The following is a 10,345-nucleotide window of genomic DNA, read 5'->3' as shown; positions in this document are numbered from 1 at the left end:
AAAAACCCTCGGTGAGAGGAGGAGGTGGCCGGCTGACGACGCGGCAGGGCGGGCCGCGGCCTGGAAAAGGAAAGCTGCTGTGCCGCCCACCATGTGACAGGCCCCACCCTCCTCCGCCATTTTGAATTGTGGCGAGAAATTCGCGTTCTGAGAACTGTGAGAACCTTTCCCATTTTGAAAACTGGACGACGTCACCGTATGACTGCTGGGAAGCCCTTTTCAGAGAGTGAGAAACGCGGTATTAGTCTAACCTGATGTCGATTCACACGGTCAGGACCGGTTACTACAACATCCTATCTTTATTCGAATACATTTATCGAACGCCAACCGTAGGTGTCAAACAGTAGTATAGATGTTGGGGATACAGCGCAAATTAAAGCAGACCAAAATCCCAGTTCTTGTGTATCTTTATATTCTTGGGGGAGGGACAATAATTATATATATATAATACATAAAATTAATGATAAATGCTAGGGAGAAAAATAAGGCGAGGGAAGGTGGGTGGGAGAGCGCCCGGTGGCGGCAAATGGGAATTGCAGTTTTAAAAAGAGTGGTCAGAGATGGCCTCTCAGACGGTAATTCTGAAATACTTGAAAAGGGGCGGTGTTTGTAAAAGGGTGGGAAAATCTGATAACGTTGGAATTGAAGGGCGGTTAAGGAAGGCCTTTCTTAGATAGTAATGCATGAAAGAAGGTACAGTATGAGCTAGCAAGCAACAACTCTTGTTTTCACAGTTAAGAAAAACAACCACGGTTTTAGGGTGTTATCTCATTTCTTTCTCATTTTTCTGTTTTCTCTGTTTTCAGGTAACAGTCTAGCTACACTGGCTTTTTTAATATTCTTCCAGTGAACTAAACTTGTTCCCACCTCTACAACTTTACTTAGGCTAGAATTTTGCTCTTCATGTCTTTGCTGTAATCATCCAAACCTTTTCTCAATTGTCATCTCCCCAGAAAACACTTCCCTAACCACCCTATCTGAAATTACAACTTCCGCATGCCCTTACTGGGCTTCCCTGGTGGCTTAATGGCAAAGAATCCACCTGCCGACACAGGAGACACATATTCCATCCCTAGGTCAGGAAGATTCCCCTGGAGAAGGAAATGGCAGCTGACTCCAGTATTCTTTCTGGGGAAATCTCATGGACGGGGGACTCTGGTGGGCTCCAGTACATGGGGTCTCAAAGAGCTGGACACGACTTAGCGACTCAACAACAACAACAGCGTCCCCTTCCCAGCTTAATTTTCTTTAAAGAACTTCATCTGAAAATATTTGTTTACCCCCACTCCCTTAACAGTAAGCCTCTTGTTCACTGTTATATCCCCAACTGCCAGCCTCAGCATGATGGCCATTTCATCAGCCAGACATGTATTTCACTCCAAGTAGTTACAACAATCTCTCTCATACTTACCTGCTCAACTTTCAGGCATTCTTAATATTACATTTTTGACAGTATGAGATTATGGATTAGATACTGTGTCTCTACTCAGCTTTTGTCTTATATTACATAATCATATACTAAAACTTTTACCGTTTTACCTAGTGTAAAGTGAATTCTTCAGTAGCCAGCAATTGCTGTTAAGCCTGATATTGAGATTATGGCAATAACATTAGCCACTCCTTGACATATTCTTGAGACAAACATGGCTTAATGTAAAATATAAAATAAGAGAAGTAGAAAACATAAGTGTATATATTCATAGCTTTGGAGATGTAGAAGGACTTTCTGAATATGACAAAATCCACAAAAGGAATTACTGTTAAATACAACTTCATAAATGAAAGCTTCTGAATATCAACACACAACATTAATAAAGTTAAAAGACAAATGATACACTGAGAAAAATAATTTCAATATGATAGCTAAGGACTAGTACTGGTTTATAATAAAAAAGGAAATTGTCAAAAATGCTGCATATATGATAAATGTATGATAAGCATATATGGCTAATATTACTACAGACAGTGCCCAATTTATGATGGTTCGACTTAAACAATTGTTTGACTTTAAGATAGTATAAAATGGTACTTATTCAGTACTTCAAATTTTGAATTTTGATCTTTTTCTGGGCTAGCGATATGCAGTACAATACTTTCTGGTAATGCTGGGCAGCAGCAGTGAGCTGCAGTTCCCAGTCAGCCACATCTTGAGGGCAAATAACCCAGACACTGGTAACAATTCTGTACCCACACCACCATTCTGTATTTCAGTATTCAATAAATGACATGAGATATTCATCACTTAATGACAAAATAGACTTTTTGTTAGATGATTTTGCCAAATTGTAGGCTAATGTAAATTATCTGAGCATGATTGAGGTAGTCTAGGCTAAACTATGCTGGTTGGTAGGTTATGTGCCTCAGATGCATTTTCCACTTAGGATATTTTCTACTTAGGATGGATTTTTTGGGACATAACCCCATCATAAATTGAGGAAGACTTGTAGTCTATGAAGTGCTATTATAAATGTTTTTAAAGGTAAGTGACCTAATTAAAAAATATGCAAAGGACATGAATAGACAGTTCAAAGAAGGAGAAAACATTTGGCTGATAAACATAACAGTAATCAGAGTAAGTAATCAACCTCATAAGTAATCAGAAATAAAAACAATGATTTCTCTTTTTTTGCCTAGCAGAATGTCAAAGATTAAACATTTTATAATATTAAGTGTTGATGAAGATGGTATGAAATGGGCAAACTTGTATGCTACTGGTATAAATTGATATAACCATTTTAAGGTAATCTGGTAACATGTATCAAAAGCCTCAACATCCATTTTGTTTGACCAACAGGTCCACATATAGAAATTTATTTTAAGGAAAATAAGTGGACAAGTTTGCAAAAATGTACCTACTAAATATATAAAGATGTTAATCTTGATGAATTGTATAGTATTGAAATACTGAAAAATCAGAAAAATAACTATTCAACAATAATTAGTTAAATACAGTACATCCACATAATGGACTACTACATAGCCATTAGAAATGAGTAGCTAAAAAAAAAATCAGTAGAGCTGGAAATATGTTTTTAAACAGAAAGGCAAAAAATAAATATAAATAAATAGAAAGGCAATCTATAAAATAGTACATATTCTATTTTTATATTAAGATACGTGTATATATACATAGAAAAAAGTCTAGATGAGTATGCATGCAAATAAAATGAAAGGATTGTTAGTCATTTTGACTTCTTTAACTCTTTCTGTTTTGTCTTGAATATTTACAATATGCATATATTACTTGGTATTGGGAAAAGGGCAATTTTTATTTTGAAAGAAAAGTCTGTCTGAATCTGGAAAAAAAAAACGAATATCTCCCCAACTACTTATTCCTTCCATGTTTCAACAAGTCTACTCTCTTCTTTCTTTCTTTCTTCTCTCTCCCCCATGTATTCTTTCAAGCTTTTTATAAGCCAGAGAATGCTTCCTTCCAACATCTAGGAAATGAATTGCCAAAACAGTTTATCTCATGATGGCGTTCAGTGCCACACTAGAACCCAAGGAAGCAACCACTGAATAATTCTCACTGAGTTTCTCTTCAGCTTAATTACATCTCTCTCATGTGCTTTTTACATATGTGTGATGTTGACATAATTTTTATCACTTCCTTAACAGAAAAATTAAAGAATATTCCAATTTTCCTTCTGTTCATTTATTCAACAAAATATATTGATCATCTACTATATGATGAACATCTACAGTAGGTTGACCATCTGCTATATTTCCCAGATATAAAATGGTGGCTGGGAATAGATCAGTGAATCACAAACCACAAGTCCCTGCCCTTGTGGCAAGACAGACATTGACCAAATACTTATAAATGTAATGAACATTGCAAAGGAGACATGGGTGCAATAGGAGGGGTATATAAAAGGAACGTTTAACCCAGAGAAGTTGCCATTTTTAGCTGTGACTTGAGCTGAAGGAAGAATGATGGTTAGAGAGGGAAGGAAGATAAGGGAGGAGCCCCGGGGGAGGGAATAACCTATACAAATTACCTGGGGTCAGAAAATGGAGACTAGGAAACTGAAAGAATAGCTTGTTTTCTCTAGAAAATCATTCTATTTTCTTCATAGCACTCATCACATTGGAATTTATCTTGTCTATTTGCTTATGATGTTTACTAATTGTATTTCTATGTTTATAGTCTGTCAGTCTTCCCACTGGCCCACTCCCAGTGTAAAGTTCTGTGGGAACTGAGGCTTAGCCCCACTCCTTCACCACTGTATTTTCCAAGCCTGAAATACATAATAGACACTCATCAGTATTTCTGGACTGAATCAGTATTTCTGGACTGAGTATTGCTGGACTGAAATTGTTGTGCTGTGCTTAGTTGCTCAGTTGTGTCCGACTGAGTGGGTTGCCATGCCCTCCTCCAAAGGAATCTTCCCAACCGAGGGATTGAACCCATGTCTCCCACATTGCAGGCAGATTCTTTACAGTCTAAGCCACCAGGGAAGCCCAAATCAATGAATTAGCTTGTAGTTAAAATTAGAGATTTTGTATCTTATCCTCAGAGCAATGGGAAGTTGTTGAAGAGTTTTAAAAGGATTACTTAAAAGCAATCTGATGAAGGATTTTTCATTTTATTTTAAAAGATCTTTATGGCTGCTATGTGTTCATTTTTTTTTTTTGTATTTTCTTTATGGTGGATTTACTATTTTAAGAGCCAAAACTCCTTTATTTTTAAGAAATTCAACAGGTTTTGTGGCATCCCCTCAGATATCTATTTTATTTAGTTTGGATACTGCCTCTAATGTCTTTGTTAAAACTTTTTGCATAGGAATTACTGAACAAAATCAGTTAACCAGCAAACCAATATCTGCTTGTTAGCAATTCCATTTTGCTTAAGTTCATTTCTTTAGGAATTCATAATAATATTCAAAACATGAATAGACTGTAAATGTTTTCTTCAGTTTGCCCTGAGAAAGGGGCAACAGGATGGGAAGAGACAGCTGAGCTCATTCATTCATTTACTCATTGATTCAGTTAAGTCTTTCATTCAACAGTATTTATTGTGTGCCATGGCACTGTGCTAGGTCTTGGGGCTACAGATATAAAAGATATAGTCTCTGTCTTGAGGAAGTTCACAATCTAGAAGAAAGGCATCATGGGAGGATATATTTCATCTGCAGTCATTTTGTGACAATATGTGGAAGCTAAAGCTGATCTGTTGGTTCCATTATAGGGGCCCCAGCAACACTTTTTAGGAAGTCAGCCACAAGTTTGTATTTATAGAGTGTTTGAGGTCTTAAAAATAAATGAAAGATTAGAAAGTAAAGCACACAAAGTGTAAGAGTAAATCCCTTTTATTCCTTACCATCTGTGGAAGATATTTTTAACCTAAAAACCTTAAGAACATTTTGTATATTCGCCTTAGACTAGTTAAAAAGATTACAATTGGTTTCATTCCTAGCAGCACAATGCCATGTTTATACCAGCACTCCTATTTAAGACCTAGTTGCTCTAAAACTCAGTTCATCTCTTTGAAAAGGTATGTAGTGATGTGTATGATTTCTCCAACCAATGCCCTGTAAGTTAATTAACTGAGGTGGCTCTCCTCCAGTAAAATATACTCTAGAAACAAATAAGAAGTGTTACTGCAAATATTCAAACATAGTAGAAATAAAATATGTACTGACGCCTGGTTAATTACATTAGTAGTGGGGTAACTCGGTAGATTCACTGTCATGTCTTTTTTCCCTAGCTATTAACAGCAACAATTAAAGGGTTCCCTTTCCATTCTATGCTTTTGGGGGATATGAAAAATAACCTGACTAAGGAAGCAATATCAAGCACCTTATGTACCGAAACATCAATGTTTCAGATGTTCTGGTTTAGAAAGCACAGGGCCGTTTTCCAGCTCATGCCAGAAACAACCAGGAAGTCATCTTCCTGTAACAAATCAAGTGCAATATAGCAGAGAGAAGACAGAAAGCTTGGATTTAGAGAAGAAATACCCATCTTATCTCCAATTATTAATCTATTTTAATAAATACTTTGTCACTTATTTAAAATGGCAAATAACTAAATGTTTTAAATAGATTAAGCTGACTATGCACTTTCCCTGGCATCAAGCAACTTTATACCAAATTTCTGTTTAGAGAGATGACTCTGTCCATGCTTATCTCTGTCCTCTTCAGTCATCATGAAAGCTCATCTGGTCCCACACCCATTTAAACTTTCATTTCCATAGAGATCAGCTGTAAATACACTTCTACTACCACCTGTCCAGTTTTACAGCCTCTCAACACTTTCCACTGAGCCCTCTGGGACCATACACTCAATACTAACACACTCCCCTGCTTTCTCAATCTATTCATAGAAAGATCTCTCCTCCTCAGCACTCTGAAAAGTGCTAGTTTCCAAAAGATCTCCTCTCCCCTCCAGACTCACTGAGAAATAAAAAACCAAGTGCAGACTTGTTTTTCCTCACAAAGCCTTTATATCTCAAACCCAGAAGGAGAGTTGGGAGGGGCACTTAGATAAAATACAGATTCCTAGGCCTCACCCTAATAATCTGATTCAGAAGTTTTAGGATAGAACCCAAGAATCTTCATTTTATTTTATTATTTTGCATTTTATTTATTTATTATTAATTTTTATTGGAATTTACAACTGTACTCCAATAATTGTGTTAGTTACTGCTATACAGCAAAGTGAATCAACTATATATATACATATATCCCCTCTGTTTTTATTTCCTTCCCATTTAGGTCACCACAGAGCATTGAGTAGACTTCCCTGTGCTACACGGTAGGTTCTCATTAGTTATCTATTTTATATTAATACATAGTAGTGTATATATGTCAATCCCAATCTCCCAATTCATCCTACCCCACCTTCCCCCTTGATATCCACATGTTTGTTCTCTACATCTGTGTCTCTATTTCTGCTTTGCAAATAATTTCGTCTATATCATTTTTCTAGATTCCACATATTAGTGATATTATACGATATTTGTTTTTCTCTTTCTGACTTACTTCACTCTGTATGACAGTCTCTAGGTCCATCCACATCTCTGCAAATGACACAATTTCATTCCTTTTTATGGTTGAGTAAAGAAAGCTGAGTGCCAAAGAATTGATGCTTTTTTTAAAAAATAAATTTATTTATTTTAGTTGGGGGCTAATTACTTTACAATATTGTAGTGGTTTTTGCCATACATTGACATGAATCAGCCATGGGTTTACATGTGTTCCCCATCCTGAACCCCCCTCCCACCTCCCTCCCCATCCCATCCCTCTGGGTCATCCCATTGCCCCAGCCCTGAGCATTTGTCTCAGGCATCAAACCTGGAATGGTGTTCTGTTTCACATATGATAATATACATGTTTCAATGCTATTCTCTCAGAACGTCCCACCCTCACCTTCTCCCTCAGAGTCCATAAGACTGTTCTATGCATCTGTGTCTCTTATTCTGTCTCGCATACAGGGTTATCGTTACCATCTTTCAAATTCCATATATATGCATTAGTATACTGTATTGGTGTTTTTCTTTCTGGCTTACTTCACTCTGTATAATGGGCTTCAGTTTCATCCATCTCAATAGAACTGATTCAAATGTATTGAAACTCCTGAAAAAAGTGAAACACGCAATTAGTGAAAGTATACAGTGCTCCATCCTTTTTGAAGTAAAATTCGACATTGTATCCCCCAAACCTTACAAATACTTTTACTTAGCAATTCTGCATTTAGAAATTTATCTTGAGGAAATAATCACATAAGTGCACAAAGTTGTAGAATCCTAAGAAAACACTCTTAATGATAATGCAAAACTAGAAACAAAATATTCAGAGATACGGTTTGGTTACAAAACTTATGGTACCTGATATGTTATAATATGAAAATCCAGGTTATCAAATACAATATGCTTATTTTAAAATATATATAGTTATATATTCAAAGAAAAAGCCTCGATAGTCTCCAAATTATTAATAGTCTTTGTCTCTGGATAGTGGATTTAAAAGTAAGGTTTTTTTTTTTTTTATTTTTGGACATGTTCTGAAAAAAAAATGACAAGCACAAATTATTTTTAAAATAAGAAAAAACAATAAAGATATTTCCATTTTTTCACATACCATTTAGCTTAGCAGTTCTAATTCTAGGAATTTTTCCTATAGAAATAATCAGAGATATATGCACAAGCACAAAAATAACACTCAAAGATTGTTCACTATGGAATTATTCATAATAATGAAAAATTAAAATACCCTCTGTTCAATAATTAGGGTTTTTTTGGTTTGTTTTTAAAGTTATTTTAACCATCTTAACTATTTTAAAGTGCATAGTTTAGTAGTGTTAAGTATGTTTACATTGTTGTGAATTATGATATTTGTTAATAAACTATGGCATACTTGATGAAATATTATTGATGGGGAAAACTTTGTGACATAATGTCAGGTAAAAAATATCATTTCATAGCAAGGTATGCATAGTATGATTCTATTTTGTTTTAAAGACATTTAAAACAATTTTTTATTGAAGTATTTAACAATGTTATGTTAATACTGCTGCACAACAAAATGATTCAGTTAGACACAGACACACACACACACACATTCTTTTTTCTTCTTTTTGGCCACGCCACATGACGTGTGGGATCTTTCCCAACTAGGGATTGAACCCATGCCCCCTGCATTGGTAACATGAAGTCTTAACCATTGAACCTGGCACCCCACTCCAGTACTCTTGCCTGGAAAATCCCATGGATGAAGGAGCCTGGTAGGCCGCAGTCATGGGGTCGCTGAGAGTCACACATGCCTGAGCGACTTCGCTTTCACTTTTCACTTTCATGCACTGGAGAAGGAAATGGCAACCCACTCCAGTGTTCTTGCCTGGAGAATCCCAGGGACGGGGGAGCCTGGTAGGCTGCCGCCTATGAGGTCGCACAGAGTCAGACACAACTGAAGCGACTTAGCAGCAGCAGCAGCAACCATTGGACCACCAGGGAAGTCCTATACATTTTTTTAAAAAATTCTTTTCCATTATGCTTTATCATAAAATATGAACATAGTTCTCTGTGCCATACAGTAGGACCTTGCTGCTTATCCATTCTACATATAAAAGCCTACATCTACCAACTCCAACCTCCCACTCCAACCCTCCCATAACCCCCTCCTCCTTGTCAACCACCAGTCTGCTCTCTATGTCTGTGATTTTGTTTCTGTAAAACAAGCTTTTAAAAGAGTTTACTCTTTGGAGAAGTTTTAGTTTCATAGGAAAATTAGGTGAAGATATAAATCTTTCCCATATACCCTCCCTGTCTGCACACATGGCTAACCTTTCCCACTTCAACATCACTCACCATAGTGGTACTTTTGTTGTAATTGATGAACTGGCGCTGACACATCATTATCACCTAAAGTGCATAGTTTACATTAGGGTTCACTTCTCATGTTGTACAGTCTGTGGTTTTGGACAAATGTATAATGACATGTATCCATTGTTATAGCATCATAAAAAGTGTTTTCACTCCTTGAAATCCTCTGTGCTCTGACTTCTCTGTGCTCTATTCATCCCTGTATCCTTCTCCCTAAACCTCTGGAAACCACTTATCCTGTTATTATCTCCATAGTTTTTCCTTTTCCAGAATGTAATATAGTTGGAATCATACAACATGTAGCCTTTAAAGACATTTTATAAGCAAAGGAAAAGCAAGTCTGGAAGGATATATATTTAAATGTATATGTACATATTTCTGGATACTGGCATTACAGGTGATTATTTCCCCAAGTTTTTGCAAGAAACATGTATTACTTTTGTACTCGGAAGGAAAAAAAAGTAAATGTTATGGAAGAGAAAGAGGTTTTTATCTCTAGAGTAATCAATTTTTGTTCATCTTTGAGATGCAATCTGTGCATCTCAAATTGTCTATTAGAGTGTAACTATCATGTGGGCAGAGATTAGGTTTGTTTTTTTAATTTCCCTTGGTTCTTCCTGTTATATAGAGTTCTGTGATCAATAAATGTTGACTAACTGCATTCATGCATGTGCATACATATAAGCCTGTGTACCTATGTAGGCATGCACATTTAAATATGCCAACCTCTTTCTCATCAATAATGAGAAAAATAGTGACAGGTTTTTTTGTTGGTTTGTTTGTTTGTTTTTTAAGTGCCATAGTTCTACTGACTTTTCACCATATGTTGGGAAAAGAAAATACTTGCCAAGCTAAGAGTACAAAGGGACCATTAAAGATTTGGGGGGCATACCAGTCAAGCTTGTCAGTTTTAGCCCAAGCAGTTATTTTTTTGTATGTGTGCTATCTCACTTTGGATGATATTTGCTCTAGTTCCAGTTTTCTATAATTCTACTAATTAGTTTATCTGGGCATTTTATT

The 10,345-nt window shown here is 36.2% G+C and overlaps 1 long non-coding RNA gene across 2 annotated transcripts in view; it reads left to right on the top strand.

Moving 5' to 3' along the window:
• Positions 1–50: 50 nt before the first annotated feature.
• The window catches only part of LOC145536823 (uncharacterized), a 40,195-nt gene continuing 29,900 nt past the window's right edge, over positions 51–10,345 (top strand). The window contains exons 1-2 of one of the 2 annotated variants that reach the window (XR_014076025.1): positions 51–269; positions 6,720–6,759. This is a non-coding gene — a long non-coding RNA (uncharacterized LOC145536823). Of the gene's footprint in view, positions 330–6,719; positions 6,760–10,345 lie in introns of both variants that reach the window. The other variant, XR_014076024.1, reaches the window with a different exon arrangement.

The sequence above is a fragment of the Giraffa tippelskirchi genome, chromosome X (assembly GCF_054371585.1).
Source record: "Giraffa tippelskirchi isolate mGirTip1 chromosome X, T2T-mGirTip1v1.2.pri, whole genome shotgun sequence".
In the NCBI taxonomy this organism is placed as follows: Eukaryota; Metazoa; Chordata; class Mammalia; order Artiodactyla; family Giraffidae; genus Giraffa; species Giraffa tippelskirchi.
This window is presented reverse-complemented; position numbering and strand designations above follow the sequence as displayed.